This window comes from Aotus nancymaae, unplaced genomic scaffold (genome assembly GCF_030222135.1).
Source record: "Aotus nancymaae isolate 86718 unplaced genomic scaffold, 86718_ANA_hifiasm-v0.15.2.pri h1tg000006l, whole genome shotgun sequence".
NCBI lineage: Eukaryota > Metazoa > Chordata > Mammalia > Primates > Aotidae > Aotus > Aotus nancymaae.
Window position 1 is genome coordinate 58436699 of NW_026988417.1, and position 23855 is coordinate 58460553.

The window sequence follows — 23855 nt, forward strand, 5'->3', positions numbered from 1 at the left end:
CAGATAGTGAAAGAAACAATTACAAAAAACAAACAAAAAAAAACGAAAAATCACATAATATGTCCAATGCTACACAGAAAGTTACAATTATTACTCACTGACAAAAAACAACATGTAAATAAAAGACAAATCTAAATGTTGCCAAGACAACAGTTAAGTAATTTTTTATTTAGTGTAATTCTTAGTAATATTTAAGATGGCTTTTAAAATATCACAAGTTGGTTCTAGAGATTATGAAAAAGTATCAATAGTGAAAGTTTTAGAGATTCATAGCTATAAAGTTATTCTATATGATTCAGTATTTAAAACTTTTAAATTTATTTTCAATATTTTTGTTGTTTCTTTGTTTGCTGGATACATTTGCTTTCTTTAATCTTTCCCATATCCGATACCTCGTTATCTCTATAAGTGAGAAATGGAGCATAAATTTGAAGAAGTCATACAAACTTGGGAAACAGCTAGATCTTCCTGCATAAGAAAATTCTGAGTTTGAAAAGTCTGCAGAAAGGTCGGTCTGATTATAAATAGAAACTGACAAGAGGGAGCTCAGAGTGAGGTGTGTCAGTTAAAAGGGAACTATATGACAAAAGGGAAGGACAATGTTAAAGATAGGGAATTAATACAAATTCTCTCTATCTCTTATAAAACTTTAACAAAAGATATATTGATAGCTAAACTTTCGATATTTTAATGGAATAAATAAATTGAAATTCTTCTGTTACAAAACCCATTAAAATTATTGTTGAATATATTTAAATAATGAATAAACTCATAGCTAATTTTGCAAGAATTAAAGGAAACCATTAGAGAGCAAAAAAGCAGATTAAAATATATAGGGAGAATGTTGTTTCTAGTCTATATGAAAAGTTTTATCCAAATAACCACACAGGAATCTATAAACAAAGCTTTTGCCAAATGGTGAATTGGTTGAGATGACCATATTCCACATGACAGCCACAGATTGGATGTAATGCCAAGAGAGATTGAACAAGCTGCATAACAAAACTATAATAAAATACTGCCAACAGAGTGGAAAATAAGAATATCTGTTTGGATCATTTGATCTGAATAAAATGGAGAAAAAATATGTCCCTGTGACTTTGTAGCATGAGCTGTATTTCACTTGGATTTGGGATCTGAGTTCATGCTCTTCACATTCTCTGGAAACTCACACAAACACAAAACACACACACACACAAACACAAACAAAAACAAATGTAAATTTTATTACTCTATTTTATTTTTATTTTGTTAGCTTTTCTTTTAAGTTTAGCGGTACATGTGCCAGTTTGTTAAATGGGTAAATTGTATGTTTTAGGGTTTAGTGTACAGAATATTTCATCACCCACGTAATTAGCATAATATCTGATAGGTAGTTTTCATATTCTCATTTTTCTACACCCCTCCACCATTGACTAGGCCCTGGCATCTATTGTTCTTTTCTTTGCGTTCATGCTTACTCAATATTTAGCTTTGACTTATAAGTGAGAACATGCACTATTTGGTTTTCTGCTATGGTGTTAGTTTGCTTAGGATAATGTCCTCCAGCTTTATCCATGTTGCTGTGATGGACATGATCTTTCTTTTTATGACTGCTTAGTAGGCTGTGATGTATATGTACCTCAGTTTTTTATCCAGTCTACTGTTGTTGAGCATTTAGGTTGATTCCATGTGTTTGCTATTCTGAATAGTGCTGTGATTAACACACTCATGCATGTGTCTCTATAGTATAATGATTTATACTCCTTCAGGTATATACCGAATAGTGGGGTTGCTAGGTTGAACGGTAATATGCTTTAAGATTTTTTTTATTTTTTTAAATTGTACTTTAGTTTCTGGGGTACATGCCCAGATTATGCAGGATTGTTGCATAGGCACATACATGGCAATGTGGTTTGCTGCCTCCATCCCCTTGTCACCTATATCTGGCATTTCTCCCCATGTTATCCCTCCCCAGACTCCCCACCCCTTGTTGTCCCTCCCTGAACCCCCCACAACAGACCCCAGTGTGTGATGCTTCCCTCCCTGTGTCCATGTGTTCTCATTGTTCAACACCCACCTATGAGTGAGAACATGCGGTGTTTGATTTTCTGTTCTGGTGTCAGTTTGCTGAGAATGAGTCAGTTTCCAGATTCATCCAAGTCCCCACAAAGGACACAAACTCATCATTTTTATGGCTGCATAGTATTCCATGGGGTTTATGTGTCACATTTTTCTTGTCCAGTCTATCATCGATGGACATTTGGGTTGGTTCCAGGTGTTTGATATTGTAAACAGTGCCACAATGAACATACTTGTGCATGTGTCTTTAAAACAGAACGATTTACAATCCTTTGGGTATATAACCAGTAATGAGATTGTTGGGTCAAATGGAATTTCTATTTCTCGGTCCTTGAGGAATCACCACACTGTCTTCCACAATGGTTGAACTAATTTACATTCCCACCAACAGTATAAAAGCTTTCCTATATCTCCACATCCTCTCCAGCATCTGTTGTCTCCAGATTTTCTTAAAGATCTCCATTCTAACTGGCATGAGGTGGTATCTCAATGTAGTTTTGATTTGTATTTCTCTAATGACCAGTGATGATGAGCATTTTTTCATATGTGTTTTGGCCTCATATATGTCTTTTTTGAAAAGCATCTGTTCGTATTCTTCACCCTCTTTTAAATGGGGTTGATTTTTTCTTGTACATCCATTTCACTTCTTCATAGATTCTGGATAATAGTCGTTCATCACAAGGGTAGACTGTGAAAAACTTTTCCCATTCTGTTGGTTGCCAGTTCACTTTAATGATTGTTTCTCTTGCTGTACAGAAGCTCTGGAGTTTAATTAGATCCCATTTGTCTATTTTAGCTTTTGTTGCCAATGCTTTTGGTGTTTTAGTCATGAAATGCTTGCCTATGCTTCTGTGGAAGCATTGGTGATATTCCCTTTATCATTTTTTATTGCATCTATTTAATTCTTCATTCTTTTTTTTTATTAATCTGGCTAGTGGTCTATTTTGTTGATCTTTTCAAAAAAACAGTTTCTGGATTTATTGATTTTTTGAAGGTTTTTTTGTGTCTCTACCTCCTTCAATTCTACTCTGATCTTCTTTATTTCTTGTCTTCTGCTAGCTTTTGAGGTTTTTTTGTTTTGTTTTTTTTTTTTTTTAATCTTGCTCCTCTAGCTCTTTCAATTTTGATGATACGAAAGATTTTAAATCTTTCCTCACTTTTCATTTGGGCATTTATTGCTATAAATTTCCCTCTAGACACTGCTTTAAATGTGTCCCAGAGATTCTGGTACATTGTGTCTTCATTCTCATTGGTTTCAAAGAACATCTTTATTTCTGCCTTCATTTCATTGTTTATCCAGTCAACATTGAGGAGCCAGTTGTTCAGTTTCCATGAAGTTGTGCAGTTGAGTTCATTTCTTAATCCTGAGTTCTAATTTGATTGCACTGTGGTCTGAGAGACTATTGGTTATGATTTCCTTTTTTTTTTTTTTTTTTTGCACTTGCTGAGGAGTGATTTACTTCCAATTATTTGGTCAATTTTAGAGTAGGTGTAATGTGGTGCTGAGTAGAATGTATAATCTGTGCAATTGGGGTGGAGAGTTCTGTAGATGTCTATAGGTTTGCTTGGTCCAGATCTGAGTTCAAGTCCTGTATATTCTGGTTAATTTTCTGTCTCTTGATCTGTCTAATATTGACAGTGGAGTATTACAGTCTCCCACTATTATTGTGTGGGAGTGTAAGTCTCTTTGTAGGTTGTTAAGAACTTGCTTTATATATCTGGGTGCTCCTGTATTGGGTGTATATATATTTAGGATCAGTAGCTCTTCTTGTTGCATTGATCCTTTTACCAGTATGTAATGCCTTTCTTTGTCTCTTTTGATCTTTGTTGGTTTAAAGTCCATTTTATCAGAGACTAGGATTGCAACTCCTGTTTTGTTTTTTTTTCCTCTCCATTTGCTTGGTAAATCTTCCTCCATCCCTTTATTTTTAGTCTATGTGTGTCCTTGCACATGAGATGGGTTTCCTTAATACAGCATACCAATGGGTCTTGACTTTTTATCCAATTTGCCAGTCTGTGTCTTTTGATTGGGGCGTTTAGCCCATTTACATTTAAGGTTAATATTGTTATGTGTGAACTTTATCCTGCCATTTTGTTGCTAGCTGGATGTTTTAGCTGTTAGTTGATGTAGTTTCTTCATTGTGTCGATAGTCTTTACCATTTGGTACATTTTTGGAGTGGCTGGTACTGGTTGTTTCTTTTCATGCTTAGTGTTTCTTTCAGGAACTTTTGTAAGGCAGGCCTGGTAGTGATGAAATCTCTCAGCACTTGCTTGTCTGTTAAGGATTTTATTTCTCCTTCACTTATGAAGCTAAGTTTGGCTGGATATGAAATTCTGGGTTGAAAGTTCTTTGCTTTAAGGATGTTGAATGTTGGCCCCCACTCTCTTCTGGCTCATAGGGTTTCTACCAAGAGGTCCACTGTGAGTCTGATGGGCTTCCCTTTGTGAGTAACCCGACCTTTCTCTCTAGCTGCCCTTAGCATTTTTTCCATCCTTTCAACCCTGATGAATCTGATGAATATGTCCCTGGGGTTGCTCTTCCTTGAAGAATATCTTTGTGGTGTTCTCTGTTTTTCCTGGACTTGAATGTTGGCCTCTCTTGCTAGGTTGGGGAAGTTCTCCTGGATAATGTACTGAAGAGTGTTTTCCAGCTTGGATTGTTCTCCCTGTCACATTCAGGTACACCTATCAAAGGTAGATTAGGTCTTTTCACATAATCCCATATTTCTTGGAGGCTTTGTTCATTTCTTTCACTCTTTTCTCTCTAATCTTGCCTTCTTGTGTTATTTCATTGAGTTGAACTTCAATCTCTGATAACCTTTCTTTTGCTTGGTCGATTTGGCTACTGAAACTTGTGTATGCTTCATAAAATTCTTGTGTTGTATTTTTGAGCTCCATTAAGGCATTTACATTCTTCTCTAAGTTGTTTATTCTAGTTAGCATTTAGTCTAACCTTTTTTCAAGGTTCTTAGTTTCCTTGCATTGGGTTAGAACATGTTCTAAAATAACAAATCCCCAAACTCTCAAATTCAGTTAATAACTTGTGAATAATGATAATATTTAAAATTAAAGTTAATGGATTTAAGTAGCCAATTTGACACAGTTGAAGAAGAAATGTAGTGCAGAAGAAAATAGACCTGAAGAAATTTAACAAAATATAATGCAGAGAAACAGATATCAAAATTATGAAGAAAGAATAAAGATATTTTGGAGATACTGGCAGAAGGACCAACATTATGTAGAAAAACTCCCAGGAGAGAATAATATTATTACAATTTTCTTTAAAAATAAAATAATTAAGAAATATACTGTTAGATACACAAAGCACAACAAATTCTAAGATAATAAAACAATATACATCTAAATAATATTTTACTGAAAAACTGACCAAGATGACTTTTAACAGTAATACTAGAACCCCTAACCAGTGAAGATTATTTTCAAAGAAGGGAAATATAATAGTCTATCTAGAATTACATTAAAATGTGTGAAATAATATTTTAAAACTATAAAATGATTACATTTTATGATTAAAAGTGACTTTTTTATTGAAGGAACTTAAAGGTAAACAGTTTATAACAAAAGATTTGACTGCTACATTTTACTATTTTATATATATATATATATATATATATATATACATATATATATATATATATATACAATTTTCCATACCTACCTGACATTTGATTTTTCCTGAAGTTAATCATTACCCACATTTTTTCATAAATATCTTTACCATTCTGCATATTTAGTACATTTTCAATTAGTGATTTACTGCTACTTTTTATTGTTACATTCTAATGCATAAAGAATTGTTAGTTTCATCCCTTAAAGTTGACATTTTAAAGATGAATATTTAAACTATAAAGATCGACTTTGAAATCTGCAACGGACTGAAAATGTGTGTTCCTCTGAAATTCATAGGTTGAAATCAAGGTGGAATCCCCATGAATGGGATTAGTGCTCTCATAATAGGGACCACAGAGAACTAACTTTTTCCCTTTCCACCTAGTGAGGATAAAATGAGAATAGAACAATAGCAAAGACCTGGAACCAGCCCAAATGCCCATCGATGATAGACTGGACAGGAAAAATGTGGCACATATACACCATGGAATATTATGCAGCCATTAAAAACGAGGAGTTCACATCCTTCGTAGGGACATGGATGAACCTGGAAAACATCATTCTCAGCAAACTGACACAAGAACACAAAATCAAACACCACATGTTCTCACTCATAGGTGGGTGTTGAACAAGGAGAACACATGGACACAGGGAGGGGAGCACTATACATGGGGGTCTGTTGGGGGGGGACAGCGGGGGGGTGGGGAGTTGGGGAGGGATAGCATGGGGAGAAATGCCAGATATAGGTGAAGGGGAGGGAGGCAGCAAATCATACTGCCACGTATGCACCTATGCAACAACCTTGCATGTTTTTCACATGTACCCCAAAACTTAAAATGCAATAAAAAAAAAAATGAGAATAGAACAATCTGCAACACAGAAGAAAGTCCTCACCAGAATCTCATCACGCGGCACTCTAATATTAGATTTTCAGCTTCCATTTCTCTGAGAAATAAATTTCTGTTTTTTTAATAAACTATTCAATCTATGGTATTTTGTAATAGGAAGTCAAATTTCTATGACAGAGACTTTTAATCTGTTTCAGTCTCACCTTTATTACCTTTGCCACTCTTTTTCCAAAATCTCCGTTGATTCTCCACATACTTAGAGTACAGAAAAACTAGAGTGTTTTCATCTCTCTCTTTAGATCAATTCTCTGATTTCTGTATCTCTTTGTTTGTGTCATTGTTTTTGAAATGGGCATTCTATAGCAGTTTTTAGAGAAAAGTATGTCTTAATTTGATTTTTCTAGAAGCAGTAACAAAAGGAGTTTTATTTTTGTTTTCTATTTATTTGAATGAATGCTTGCCATAAAAATAAATGAGAGAAGAAAGATAGAACATCAGAAAAAGACTAAGCAAGGGTGGCATTCTAGCAAGTATCAGATACCTTGGAGTACTCTGCAATTTATATTCATGAGTTGATCTCACATTTCTTTTTTCTTTCTTTTTTTTTGAGATGGAGTCTCACTCTGTCACTCAGGCTGGAGTATAATGGTGCAGACTCTGCTCACTGCAACCTCTGTCTCTTGGTGTTGAAACAATTCTCCTGCCTCAGCCTCCTGAGTAGGTGGACTATAGGCACCTGCCACCATGTCTGACTGATTTTTGTTTGTTTTTTTCTTTATTATTTCGGTTGTAGGGGACAGGTTTTGCCATGTTGGCCAGGCTGGTCTTGAACTCCTGACCTCAGGTAATTCATCCATCTTGGCCTCCCAAAGTGCTGGGATTACAGGCTTGAGCCACTGTGCCCGGTCTGATCTCACTTTTTAATGCAAGGAAACTAACATTTTGTAACTTCATATCAGTCTGTCAAAGTTTGCCTGTTGCCCCTTTGGAGATGTGGTAGCATAATCTCCCAGGAGAGCTGGCCCTTTAAACCCAGAACAATGCTGAGAGAAGTGTGCAGCAAAAGACAGAGAACCATTAGAAGGTATCACTATTAACACCTGGTGGGTAGGTACAACCAGCGGTAAATAAAATCAAGATAAATAGCTGAGTGCATCCAGTAAGATCTGTTTAGCTGAACTTAACTCTTCCTATTCATAATCCATCTAGTTGTATATTTTCCAAAATTGTTGTTGGTCAGATTGCTGGGAAAGCTTAGAAGAGACAGGAGAGCAGAATTAATTAAATATTTCACTGCTGTCTTGGTCTGCAGGCCACTGCTGCTGTTAATTAGGATAACTGACACTTTTTCTCCACCCCAAATTTTAGACTCTTCTCCATCTGGAATACAGCACTTCTTATCTAGTTGTTGACCTTGTAGGGTGAACCAGACCCGCATTATTGAGGGTTCTGAGACCTAGATCCCATGCCTTTATCAGGCTGTGATTGCTACACTTGTCCATTTTCAGTTGCAACTACACATAAGAGTAAAAAGAGTCATTCCGTTTGGTTACTTGGGTCTCAAGCACATTTCTCCTCTTCGCCATTATGTTCATATCGATGATCCTGAGTTGCCATCTACAAGTTGATACCTCATCTGTACTTTAAAAGGCTATTTGTTCAAGCCTCTTTGGTATGCCCTAAGTGTGCTATAGCTGGCCTAGAGTTAGAACCTAAGCAATGCCATTTTATACAAGATGAAGCTGTTTTTCCAAAAATAAGTTGTAACTGCTGCCCCATTCTCCTTGCAATAACTGCTGACCTTGGCTTCTGTAAATAAAAACAGCTAGCTTGCACTGAAAAATGCTGATTGAAAAAAAAATTCTATTGTAATGTTTAACTTGAAGCCCACTATGTAAAGCTGCTTGCCTTTGCTTATCAGTAACTGCCAGAAATAGCTTCTGTAAAGGTGCTTGCCCTGCATCCCCTCACCCTCTTGGTCCTAAAACCAAGATGTGGTTTTTCAGCTTAAAAACCCTGCTCCCCCTGAGCTCGGGGCCACGGGTTGGAGAGACTTGAGTCCTCCGTGGCTGCCAGCAATAAAGACCCTGCAATTTGGCATACTTTTGTTTTGGTGTTAATTTTTATACTCGATCTGATATTACATAAGAACAGTAGATCTCCGATCATGAGTACACTGCTGAATCACCATTTCTGCAATGCAGCACACTTAATCTCAAGCAAAGTCATGTAGGATTCATGTCAGCAGATCAGACATTCTCTGAACCCTTGAGTAGTGTTACTGGCTGTGATATGACAGTCCCAAAGGCAAACATAAGTCCAACATGTGTGTCAATTTTGAGCAGGATAAAATATTTTTCTTTCAATGTTAGTAAGGGTCTTATCAACTTATCATCAAGTGGCTGGTTGGCCCCTTTGATCTCTGTTGGTTACCAGTTGGACATTCAGCAGCAACAATAGGTAGATCTAGCTTGGTAAAAGAGAACCCATACCTTTGGGCTCCAGGGCATTTATCATTTTTAAAATAACTTTTTTCTATAATAATAATCCTATTACAAAAGCACAGTGTTGACTAAAGATACAGCTAGGCCAACTTCTACTCACTGAGTTATCCTGTCAACATAGTTTGATATTGCCACTGAAGGATTTGGTATTCTTGGTGGGATACGAAGATACTCACACTTTATGTGTATATCTCTGAGTCACTCCACATACCACTCTCTCAGACTTCCCAGTATCTCATCTTCTAATGATACTTCTTTTAGGCCCTTGACAAATCATCTAAACCAGTATCCATTATGGATGTTGCTTGAGAGATGTGATTAGGCTGAAAAAAATCCAGCCCTTTCAGAATTTCTTAATTTTTGCAATTAAGTCCTAATCTGGTAATCAGGTAATTCTGCCCTCTATCTGCAGATATGGATCTCTTTAAGCACTCTGAAGCCCTCTCATGCTCACTATGCTATAAATTTCTGATGAGTAAATTTAAACTTACCGTTTTTATCATAAGAATTATAATTAAATTCTTAGCAGCTTGAACTATCACTGGCATGCCAGAGTTTCAGTAAACAATAGCTGTTATTATTCTTAAATTTGACCACCATCAATTCTCTTTAATCCTAAACCAGGAGGATGAACTCCCTCCTTTCTCAAGTACAAGTGTCACCTCAGGGAGCGATGCCTAGAAGACAGCTTACATTATTGATGTCAAGTCTTTCAAGATTATTTTTAATCATATAATATTTTTTCTTTTATTATTTTACTTTTATACAATGTTTGGATATTTCTATATGTTTTTTAAAAGTATTTTTCATCATATCCCAGCAATACTTTGTAAATATTTTTATTTCTTTCTAAAGTCCCTCTTTCAGACTTCACTTTAGGGCAGAAGACTTTAGTATAAATGTTCTCAATTTTTATCTATAAATGTTAAGATTGAACTTTGTTCTTAAAGGATAGTTTTGTTCATATGTTTTGACAACTATTTCTCTTAAAATTTGTAATTATTCTCTAGTGTTTTTATGTTTCCATTATTTTTGTTGAAAAGTCTGTTATTCTCTTTCTCTTTTTTTCCTTCATATATAACTTCTCCTTTTCCATTGGTTACTTTTAAGACTTTTTCTTTGTTATCAGAGTTCCTTAGATTCACTCAATATGTCTGGTCATGGATATCTTTATATTCATTTTGCTTAGAAAACTCTGTGCTTCCAAGATTAGTGGATTCCTGCTTTATGGATTCTAAAAGTCCACAACAATATCTCTTTAAATAATTTATTCCTTACATTTTTCCCAATTTTCTCCTTCTGATATTCAGCTGGTATCTCATTCTATCCTCCAAGTGTCTTAAAGCCTTTCTTATAGATTTAGTTTTCATATTTCTACTCTGCATTTTGATGACTGTTCAGATACATACCCAACTCTAGTTGATATGTCCTCAATAGTGTGTAATCTGCCTTTTGCCATAATTATTTTATTTCAAAATATGAATTTTTTCTCTCTAAACGTTAAATTTTTAAAACATTTCTTTTAATTTTTGTTTTAAACAATATTTTCGACACCCTGACCAATAATCATTTCAGTTCCTCTCTATGGTTACATCTCATGGAGAAGGCCTAGAGTAACTTTCTCCTTTTTTATAATTACAGGAATCAATATTTCACACATTGTGTTTCAGGACAACCCTACTTGTTTCTTTCTACGGTCCAGGCTAATCTTCTAATTCTCATGCTCACTCCTGCCTCACCATGTAGGGTTCTTGCATCCAGAGGTCCCATATTTGTCTCTCTACTCTGATCCACATTTACCTCTGATTTTAGCAACCTGGAATCCTGTCTATTTCTTAACTGCAGTGGGCTAAGTTCCCATTCTCTGTTTCTTAATCATGATTAAATTTCATGGTTAGTTACTCTGATCATTATTAAATACTATCATTATTGTGTATTAGGTTTCAAAGTATGATATTTAAAGCAGAAGAAATGCAACCATGGACAGCCTCCATTACTCAAGCAGATGAATTCTATTCAATTGGTGATTCATATATTTACAGCATGTATTTTATAGGTGTTAAATAGAACTCCACTAAAAACTAAAGTAAAATATTTTACAATTTAAGTTTTCTTTTTTCTTTTAAGGTTTCAGTCTTCAGCTAAGTCTCAAGTGCCTCTGATAACACAATATGTAGGGCTTTGCATTTCTTATTTATCTCAATTTTTTCCTTTTTTTTTTTATAGTTGTGATGGTGATTCAAGAATCTCAGTTTGAATTTCATTTTTTGTTCTAGATTCACCATGAAATGAAAAAGTGCTCTTTCTGATGCTTTAAAGGGGTACAGAACTATCATTAGATTTGAGGAACTTAGAAAGTGAAATGTGGTGACACAGAACTAAAACTGACTACTTACAAATGTGAATGGGAGAAATACTGCTATTATATGATGCATCAGAATTTCAGGTAGTGTGAGATCCTCAAATAAAAGTTTCTCTGTTAAACTCATTAAAAAAGAGTGTTTAAAAACTTAGATATTAGTATAAATTATTAATAGCATATATTCTTGATGGATTCATATCCTGCAATAGTGAATACATAGTTGATTCAAAAGTGAAATAAAGTTTCTACCTCTGATATATCAACAGGAAAGAGTAATTTTTATTGAGGTTGAAAATTCAAATATCTACACATGCCTGCTGGTTAATATGTAGCAAAGATGCCTGGTAGGGTCATTGGTGAACAGAACAAAGATTCTTTCCTTCTAACTGTTCACATATGCAGTTATTATAAATATTCTATTTATATAACTATAAAAATTAAATATTAATAACATATAATTTACAAAAAATACTAAACAATACCTGGAAATTAAGAACCATACTCACTGTACTCATTTATTTTATATAGTTAGATACATAAATACACAATGGTTAATATTTGAAATATTGAAATTTTAGGCATGTACTGAAGGAGGCAAACATCTCATAACCTATAAGGGGCCCTTCTTAGGGCACAGAGATGTGTTGGAAAGATCCAGGGGAAGAAAATCAGGTTGGGTTAAGAAGCAAGATGATAAGCAAATCTAGGGCTATATTTTCCAGATTATGCAACATTGCTATAATCTTAGTGTGCACAATTACACACACATGTCCATGTGTGCATGAACATACCACCTGCAAAACATTCTCAGTACAAAATTCAAAATTATGGAGCTGTGCTAGTGTTGCTGCTTCTTCACTTTCATAGTCTGGCAAGCAGGAGGGAGTTTTATAACTCTTTCACTCCTGCAGTTCAGCAAGTTCCAAGTTCTTGTCTCACGACCAAGAGGAATAAGGTATGTGGACACCAGAGAGTGAGTAAGGCAGAGTAGAATTCTATTGAGCAACACAAAGAAAGCTCTCAGCAGCAAGAGGGCATGGGAAAGTGGGTTACCAGCTGTAAAGGCGAATCTGAGAATTTTATGAACTTAAAATGTGGAAATGTATGCTGATTGGTTTATGAGTAGGTTTGGAAAAAAGCACCATTCCAAAAGAGGTACAATAGTGTAAGGAACCAATTGGGGACTGAAGTGAAGGCTTGGCCTGGGACTTTGACCCAGGACCAATCAGGGGCTGTTTGCACTGAACTGGAATGGAAGTTCTCACTCCAGTCCATGGACTCTATACAGAACTGGTGGGTTTGATGGTTGGGCTTCAGACTGTCCTTGGCTTGAAGGTTGAGATACACCAGGACCCATCCCTGTCTGCCTAGAAATTTGTCTAGCTCTTATTGCTATCACTAGACTAGATAGAATCTAGTCTAAAACTGCTCCAAAATTTACCCTTGAGAATTCTAAGGGTGGAGGGTGAAGTAGGTGGGATCAATATTCTTAGGTCTAGATGCCTGTGTAAGCTTAGCCCACCACAGAAGTCTGGTTTATGGAGTCAGTGTCCAGGTCCTTTGAGAAGACTAAGGTACAGTTTAGATTCTAATTCAGAATTAGTTCCTTCTGATTGATTGTGACTATGTAGTCTTTTTTAGCTAGCATTCTTGATACATATAAAATTTTATCTATGAGATATACTCAAACAATATTGAGTAGGTGGAAGTGGAGTAGAAGTTGTTTTACAATAACTTCATTTAAAAAAAATACAAAAAGGAGAGACATGACTCTCCGTTGGTACAGGAATCTGCATTGCTGTGTTCAGTCACCAGCTACTTGGTTAAGAAGACAGTTTCAAGACAGCAATAATGGTAGCAGCAGCCCAAGTTTCCCAACGTCTGATCTGTAGCTACAATAGTGTGATATCCTCCTGATTTCAAGGCTTCCTGCCCATCTAACATTTTGTAACTATCAGAGCCATAAATTAAATAGTTTCTGCCTGATATCCTCAGAGTAGCTTCTGTTTTTGTCAATGAACCCTGACAGATATAGATCAGGAATGAACAATGCCTTAGAATACAGATATGACTAAGATCTATGGAATATATGAGAGCTGATTTTAATGGGAATTTCTCTTCTGAGACTGTATGGAAAGAAATACACTGTAGGTTTTCACCCAGGTTATATATGCTGTATCACCTGTTTGACTCTAGATGGCCTTCATGTGCCCACTCTGGTTTAAGAAAAACAGAGCCTAGGACCTGGGTAGAGCATGCCTCTGATTACTGATTCCATTGCTATTGTATCATTCCTCCAGTTCTGATCATTTTATTCTTAGACTCATTCAACGTGTTTGTTAGTTCTTCCCCGATCCCTTTAATATACCTAATTTGAAGGAAAAATGAAATGTTTTCTTTCCAACCGCTCTTCGTAACCTGCACAAACTTAATGTCCTATGTCCTTCTATGTTAGATTAAAAACAAACAAACAAAAAACCCTAAAATAACAAAAAACAAACATATTATTTTCGAAATGCAATAATACCTTATTTGATTTTTAGTGCATTATTTTTCCCCTAGAATCTTGGCTGATTAAAATAAGGGTAACAGGCAGAAAACTCACTTGGTGCTTGTAAATATTGCCTTCTCATATATCAGCATTATTTAGCATAGTTCCTGACACATATGGAGTACTGAACAAATTTTAGTTATTATTATTTTTGTTGTCCCCATAGCTCTAAAAGAAAGCACCTAGGATCCAAAGACCAAGTCTTCAAAGCATTGTTAGTTATCAGAAAAAAAAGACTTAAAACAATTACTAATATCCACAAAATTATTGAAAGTGTTTTTTATAATAGAATAAAATGCTGACCAGTTTTGATAAGATTATATATATATATATTATATGTGTGTGTGTGTGTGTGTGTGTGTGTGTGTGTGTGTGTGTATATTTAATACCTGGTGGCAGTAGTGAGAAAGTGGGGAAATTTAAAAAATAAAATAAATAAATACACATGTAGTTTATCTTAGAAAGCATTTGCAATTATGTAATCCAGCTTTAATCCTCCAGAAGGCTGGATTCTATTAGAAACAGCGTTTCCTATTATGGATCTATAGTCATATGCACTGTGGTTCTTGGTACACCAACAAAGAGGCATTGAAGAGACAGATTCAAATTAAAGTAAATCACTGTTCCTGTAAATTAAGAAACATGGGTTAAGAATGTAACTGTATTTCTCTCAGTAACTGAAGAATTCATATCATTCAATCATACTACTACTTTATATTAAATATTTTTTAATTTAAAATTTATTGTAAACAGCATTATTTGCTTAGTATCTAATTTATTTTCTGTTTTTTATAAAGCAATAAGATTTCCTTCTAGTAAAATTTATGAATCAACAGAAATATGAATAGATAATAGACTATTGTGTCATGGTTATTCAACAATTTACCTTTGTAAAAGTGGCCAATAACAAACAAAAAATAGGCAGTGACAAATAGAAAATTGTAAAATATTATATTTAGTAAAAAGTACAAATACTCACAGGTATTCTTCTTCATCAAATACTGCCATGACTTATACTAATAACAACTGTAAGTAGTTATTCATGCTTGTTTTTGGCAATTCATATAAACTGTAACTGCATATGTTAGAAATAGTTACCCAGTCGTAAGCAGATAACTCTTAATATGTTTATGGATTGCAATGAATCCATGTTTCATATAGGGCTATGAGGTGTTGATTCTTATTCCACAAGAATTAATACAAATTATCATTTTTGGTTTTGCAAAAGGAGTAGACAGCAAAGGGTTCACGGATATCCATGTATAATTGACAAATTACAACAGCTGTTAATACCTGTCTCCTGATGATTCAACAATAAACATGGATTAGTTTTTAGAGATGTTTAGGTTTTTTGTTTGTTTGTTTGTTTTTAGCTTTTTTTAGCTTTTGCCTGATTAGGGACCCAGTCTGCTAATGTGAAAAAGCCTGGCAAATTTAGAGAACTGCCCCACTGAAACTGACTATGGTGATTATCAAGAAATGAAGATTAAACCCCAAGCAGGTACTACAGAATCTATCTTTGTAGTTTGTAGGCTTTAGTGGATAATTAATGGTTTCTGATTGTGATTCAAGATCAACTGATTCAATATCACAGACCTCTTGAGTCACTTAAGATTTCATGAACAAATACACAAATTGGAGAGAATGTAGCAGTTTGATAAGACATTCTTCAGATTTTTTGTATGATGTTAATAGTATCCAAAAATAAAAAAGCAGCAACAACAATATTATTAAGAGTCAGACCCTATTAAGACCACTATGATCTATTCATTGGCTTTCATATCTCCATAACAGTTTAAATTACAAACAAAACCAGAAAACAACTGTTAGCTGCCCTCACAGTTATTTAATTACCATTGGCATTGATGACTAAGATTAATTTATTTTCAATAGGTAGATCTTTAACATTCTTCATCATAGTGGGATTTTGCAGAATTTTATCCCTACTCAGATAATTTTGTTTTTCTAATTTACTACCATTGAGAAAGATGAGAATAAGAAGAATACAAATTGTATGTTCAACTTGATCAAGCACTGATTTTGGGGAATATTTTATTTTAGTTTGGGACTTTTTAAATCTTATTTGGCAGATATGCACATTGATTGAATACACCCATCTGTTGTCCCAGCAATTAGCTGGCTTGCATCTAGATAAATCAGGCACGTATCCAGTGTGAGGGGAATCTTCTGTGGGAGGCCTTGATTATGAAATTAAGATGTGGCTTCCAAGAGAAATGTCAACTGAATGTAAGCCATGATTCTGTGCATTCATTCATGGCATTTTGGGAATTTTTTGAGACACACACCATTTACTCAAGATATTAATTGAAAAAAGTTTATTTGTCAGAATAAAATTGGCTTCAGATTTGCTTTGAGTAATTTCATGGTGTATTAAAACACCCATATTACAACTGATAAAAGTAGGCATCATTTGTTAGATTTACTTAAGACTTCTAAAGCTTGATATATTAATATTTGCATAGTTATACAAATATTTCAGAGGAATATTTTCAGACAGTTAAGGTGTAAAAATATTTTTTTTGAAATGTTAAGTTTAGAATTGAAAACCTATGTAGTTCATGTGGTCACCATCTATCTACTGTTTTATAAAAACCAATGGGAAAAAATTACTTTCTTACAAAAATGTCTCCTCTGTTAATTAATTAGGGTACTGGCCTGTTTTTATTTTCAATGCTTAAAATATAGAAACAGATGTAATATAAATATAAATTCTTATTAGAAAGTATACTAAACTTACATACATTTGGTATTCCTCAACAAAACCATCCATTCATGCATATACTAAATATATATTGAAATCCAATTTTGTGCTGATATTCTAAATTCTGGTGATAAAGTAGTAAAGGAAACATTAAAATTTTAAGTAAAAGATGATGCCCTTCTTGAATGTAGATTCTATAGTGGATTAAGAGATAGCAAATATAATTAATAAATTAAATAATATATACAAGCAAACCAGCATATAATAAAATATTATTTAATTTACTAATTCTATTTGCATTTTAATGTAATAGTCAATTTATTATATATAAGTGAACTAGCATATAATAAAACATTATTTAATGTATTAATTCTGTTTAATTGCTCTGGAGAAAAATAAAGTAGAGAATAAAAATAGAGGTAGAGACTGTGTGTTTCAATTTTAACTTGAGTAGACAGAATTTAACTGAGAGAGTGATATATGAGTAAATACTGGAATGACATGAAAACATGACCCAGCAGATTTAGGGTGTTCAGAGTACTAGAATGAGAAATTAACAATTTAACAAGTCACAAGGCAAGAATGTGTCTGCTGATATTTAGGTGCAGCCAGGAGCCAGTCTTCTGTGGCAGTGTTCAGGGAGAGAGCAACTGGAGATGCGAAAAGGCGTAATGGCCTTTGTGACTACTTTGATTCCTATGCGATGTGGGATACAGATGATTGGAAGATTTTAAGAAGAAAAAGTTGTAAGTTGGATTTTGAAATTATAAGTGTGATTGCTTCTGAAGGAATTATATACTGAGGGACAATGGTAGAATCAGTAGCAGTAGAAGTGACAGGAAATTTTTAGAATCTGGATTTTTCAGTAGGTAGTGCCTAAAGAATTTGAAGATGGGATATATTCCAAAGAAAGAAAGGACTAAACAATTATTTTGGGTTTTTGGCTTCAGCTGCTAAATGGATACAGGTCAACTTAATTGAATGGAATGGAATTTTAATTTGTTTAAAATTAATTTTCATTTCTCTCTCTTAATTATTTTAATATCAGAAGTGTAAGCTGTTTGCATCTGTCTTCTAAAAAACACGTAACCCTCAATTACATGTATTAGACTTTTGTAACCCAATTCCATGGATATATCCTACACTAGCAACTATGTTACATTCAATCCTTTAAACAAGCCTCTCACTATTTAAACTCTACTTCTCTTTCTCTGACTTATTGAAATATATCTCTGAACAAATTCTTCAACCTCATTAAGACTCTAACCTATAGACCTACACACTGTTTTCACTTCTGTTGTTGCTCATCTGAGATCACATGATTACAATGTAAACACTTCTTTATAATCAGCTTTAGTATCATTGTCCTTTTCTCTGTCATCGCATTTTACTTATCTAACAAAATAATAATAACGTTTAAACTCAAATATCAGCTTCATCCCTTCTGTATCTAATCAATTGTAGGTTTCTTGAAAAAAAAAAGTCACACAACGTAAACTATTGAGTTTATTTTAAATTTCGATCAAGTAGATTCAGTATGACTGCTTAGTTATAATGATTACAACAAATGTTTGTTTTCTTTCTATCCAGGGAGAATAAGATTAGACACATTTATGCATCTATGTAATCTTCTCTTACTCTCTGGAATTACTGACTTGTTGTACTCCTATTTCTTTAGATAATCTTTCTCCCTAAATGACTCATTTATTTCCATGGTTTTAAATACATTTACCTGAAGGTAATTTCCAAATATTTATCTCTAATCTAGATCTCTCGCTGAACTTTTAATTAATTCAGCCAATTGCCTACTTGGCCCCATTAATGTTTCATATGCAGGTCAAACTTAATTCCAAAATAGAATACACTTTCCAGCACAAATGAAATCTGTCTTCCTTCATGGAAGCATTATTTATTCATTTAATCAAACTGGTTATTTAGGATCATCATTGATTTCTCTATTTTCCTCATCACCCACTGTCTGGCTTATATTAATATAAATGTCTCTCTCACTCCCTCTTACTCTCAGCATATACACGGCAAGGTTTTTCATACACACATGTATATGTGTCTCTTTGCTTTTGTGCACAAATAGACTTACACAAATTTAGAAGTGTTGCTATAGTCTTTAATCTAGTTTTTAACTATGAATATGTTTGTATTGGTGCATGTGGTTATTTTGGAATATCAATCAAAGGGACAGTAATGTGGAAAAACTTTCTGTCTTAATTCCTAAATGTATTCAATTTTGAATTCTGGATTTAAGAAGGAAAAAGCAGTAAAATGAAAAATAAGGAGGCTTCATATAATATAGATATTTAATTCTCAGTAACATTTTATCAAATCTATTTTTAACTTATTTTATAATTTTGTGTAAAGCACAAGACTGATTAAAGATTTTCTGTACCTTAGTGGTTTGTCATATGTACTTAATTTATTTCTATTAAAGTAAATCATACGGTGTTATTTAGCCACTTTCTTCTGGAGTGGTATGAGTTTATTGATTTATTTGATTAGATATGTCTAGGCCACAACATACATACACACACACACACACACACACACACACATAAAACATATATATTATTTGATTCGATACGTCTAGGCCATAACATACATACATACATACATACATACATATATATATACACACGGCCACATATATATATATATATATATATATATATGTGGCCTAGATGTATCTAATCAAATAAATCAATGTATATATATTACATATATATGTGTATGTATGTATGTATGTTGTGGTCTAGACATATCTAATCAAATATGTACATATACACGTATATACATATGTACACACATACATGTGCATATACATACATACACACGTATATATTCATGTACATACATATGGATATATGTATATACATATGTATATACATACATACACATATGTATATACACATATGTATACACCATGTATGTATGTATACATACATGGTTTATATATACATACATATATCCATATTTATATTTATATATACATACATATATCCATATTTATATATAAATATGGATATATGTATGTATATATACACCAGTGGCCTTACCTTCATATTGTCATATTGGCAACATTATTGATGAGAAACAAAATAATTATAATAAAACATAAAATCAAGGAAGAGTCTTACATTTACAGATGAACATAGTGTATCAGGAACTGAAAAATTCAATGAATGAAATTCTGCATACTTAAAGAATTAAGAAACAAAGAAGAAACAGAATATATTTGGATTAATATTGTAACCTGAACTATTGTAAAATCAAAAGTTCTTAAGAAAGAATAATCCACCTGTTATCATCTTATGAAACACATGCCTAATTTTCCTTTATAAAAACACAATGCAATTTTCATTATAAAAATATCCAAATGCCAACCAGATTTACTACATTTAAGGAGGCATGAAATTTGTTAATATCAAAGCCGATGATCAGCAAATGCCACCTTCAGAGAATTCATTAGATGATAGAAAAATGAAAAGTATACACACACATAGGGCCTGGGAACTAATAGCTTACACAGATTATTTTCCCAAGAGACTAGATGACATGCCTATGCACAAAAACAACTTCTGAAATATGTCTTTTTAATAAAGCCATTAGACCAACCACAGTCATATGGAAATAAGACCTATTATTTTTGTTATATATAAATACATACAGTGATGAAAATTAATTTTCAAATACTATCCCTGAATATAATAGCTAATAGTACATTTTTTCAGGCTATGTTTCTATAATTATGTAACCTGTATTTCTGATATAATTAAAAGGAAATATGCTAAAAAAGAATACCTGAGATAATAGTTTATTCTTTATATAAATTTCATTATTTAAATGTCAGCCTAAATTAAGTAATTTTCTTCTATACACATATAGTTTGTATTGCTCCTGGAACAAATAAAGCTTTTAACATAAACATTAGAATCCAAATTTTAATTCCAAATTTTCTGTGTCTTTGTTTTAACTTTTCACAATAATCATGAATTCATTCACCAAATATATACAGGCTTAGTTTTTAAACACACACACATACACATACACACACACACACCTTGAACAAAATGCCTCAAAATGTTTATAACACATATGTTTAAACTGAGGAGTAATGGGTAATTTTCTTTCTCTTCTATGATTATTTGTATATGTTTGCTATGATAATCATGCATGGGTTCACAGTAAGAAAAATATTGTAATGTAGTTGACATTTCATTTTCATTCCTCTTTTTCAGGGAAAAAATACATTGAATCGATGGTACTTATCAAAACCTTTATTGATTAAAGCAATGGTTCACAAGCTTTTTAAATCATGATACGCTTAAAGTATAATGTTTTAGGGAAACATTAGGTTAAACTAGACTTCTGGAGTCTAAAAGCAGTCAGCCTAGCAGGCCTAGCAGTGTCTCAAACGCTAGGGCTGTCGGTACGTGGGCACACTGGTAACTCATAACTTGTACACCAATTTGCCACACCTTGGAGAGAACCTCCATTAAGACTTACTATTTTACAAATATTTCAATCATTCTTCAGAGCATTGCAAATCAATTTTGTATTGCACAGTTTCTATTACTAGTTTTCTTTCTGTTTGGTGATTAGGATTCCAGAATCAACTAAAAAATGATAACATAATGAGATATATTTATCTCCTAGTATCCTTTACAGAGGTTGAATATATTTTCTTAGTTTTATCTTATTTATCTATCCTTTTAATTTAAATATATTTTTCAATGTATTAAACAATGTTTAACACTGATGATAATTCTAAAATAAATTTTATGTTTTTGTCACCTGTGATGGTTTCAGTCAATCTATTTCAAAGTATTACCTTTCCAATGAATTGATTTATTTATACTGTGCTTTTTATACAAACATTTATAAAATTAAGAACCTATCCCATTAATATAGTATTCTAAGTTATTGTTGTATATTAAGTGGTTAAAAATAAACATTTAAAATTGCTATCATCAATAACATTAACTTACACTAAATAAGTAGGCAATAATGTATGTGTTCTTAGGTAGTGCATAATTCAAATCACATTAAATTAGTCTATTTAATAAAAGAAGTAAATCATATTAGACTAAACTAGGACTAAAATAGTGAATCAGTTTTCTCCATTATAAGAATACTGCTCTGTAAGTTATGTTTCAAATAACCCTTTCCTTTTACCAACCTATTTTTTAAATTTATTTATTTAACTTTAGGTGCATACTATATCTGGCACTTCTCCCCATGTTATGCTAACCTATTTTTAAGTTACCACCAACCTCCCAGTCTCAAGAGTTCCTCAACATCCTCCCCACCCCCAGTAGCTGGGACCAACAGGCATGAGCCAACAGGCCCAGTTGTTTCTTTTCGGCTTGTTATGTAGAGATGGGAAGTCACTACATTGACCAGAATTTATTTTCCTTTATTCTGAAAAAAATATTATTAAACAAAACTTTCTAGCTTTATTCCCCTCCTCCCCCCCTCAATTCATTCTTTATTCCTTGAAATTCTCTCTACCACTTGGAAGAAGCTGTGCTGTCAAGGATATCAGTAACTATCTAGTATTGGAACTTTTAGCATATTTTCACTTCCTTTTCTCTTTGATTTTAAATCATATAACCCAGCTGCCTTCCTGCTGATTCTTGGAAGTCTATTTCCTTGTCTTCCATTAAAACACTTACCTTATTTTTTTTTACTTTGTTTTTTACTGGTTTATCTTTCTGTACATATATTTGGAGTTTTAGTGCTCCCTGTGTTAAAGACTATGAATACTGTGTTTCCAAGCTGTAGACCAATATTTTCAAATTCTTGAATTTTCAATTTATTTCCAAAATGGTGAGTCCAAAACTAAATTAATTGCTGTCTAATAACATCCCAACTATCCAGTTAGCCAAATTAGGCACCTATAAGTTGTCTCTGATTCATTTCTCTTCATTATCCCTCATATTCCCTAAGTTACTAAGCTCTCCACATTCTACTTCCAAAATAAATATTACATCCATTCTTTATTTTTTATTCTCCCCAGCACCAGTACCATTATGCCAATGAAGACACTTATCATCTGTTTCAGGAATATCATGAGTCTCCTGAATTCTATTTCAATAAGCCCTCATAGTTACAATATTTTCATCCAAATTGTTACTAAATTCTAAAATGCAATTCTGATAAGATTAAGTATTCTGCCTAAGATGCAGTCATGACTTCTTATTGACTAATAGCAAAAGTTTAATTTTTGTGTAATAGCTTAAAACTTTCTACCCAATATTCCGTCAGTTTATTATTTGAAACACATCCTTACTCTCTTTCACTTCATAGAGGAGATTTTCTTTGTGTTGGTTACTTATTTCACTTTGGGCACCTGAAAGGGGTCAAAAATTTCTTTCTTGTATCTGCAGGTATTTATGATCAACAGTTTGCTAATCAAGTGTTGCTACCTACTGCCCAAATCTTGAAGAAATTAAGGAAAGTAACAGGAAAGTTAAGAAATGGTGGCAATAACAACAGAAGTCTAGCTGCAATGGGGAACTAAATACCAAATCACAGTAGTGCACCAGGTAATACCATGACTAGCTAATTTTTTTGGTGTTCATACTTCCTTATTTTTGCCTTGCTTTATGAATCTGATTCTCTTGACTTCCCATTGGTTCTGCAAGATATCAGATTAATCAATATCTGTTTCCATTATTTTCAGCTAAAGCACTGCAACAGATAAAAACCCTGCCACATATGAGTATAAAGTACATGAACATGTACTGTGAAATATTATACCAAACTATTATAATGCTATATTTCTGAACATTATTTCCTGTTTTTTAATCCAAAATATTTCTGCTCATTAGTAAAGAAACATTTATTATGCTTTTATTTTTCCTGTAACACCCTTAAAACCATGAAAGTTTGAGTTAATAATGTACTTTTCCTTATCTGTATTCTGTTTTATGTTTATATGTAACATATATTTTATCATATTTATGGCTTTCATTTTTCCTCTCTTCTAAACTATCAGTAAATAATTACATGTCATTCATGTTTGTATGTGTGAAGATTTTCCAAGGTATCTATTTGAATATAAGTATTTGGTTGGATTATATAATAAAACACCTTATACACACATGTAGCCCAATAAATAACATTAGATGACTAAGTGTGTACTTACTAAAATTTCTAAGC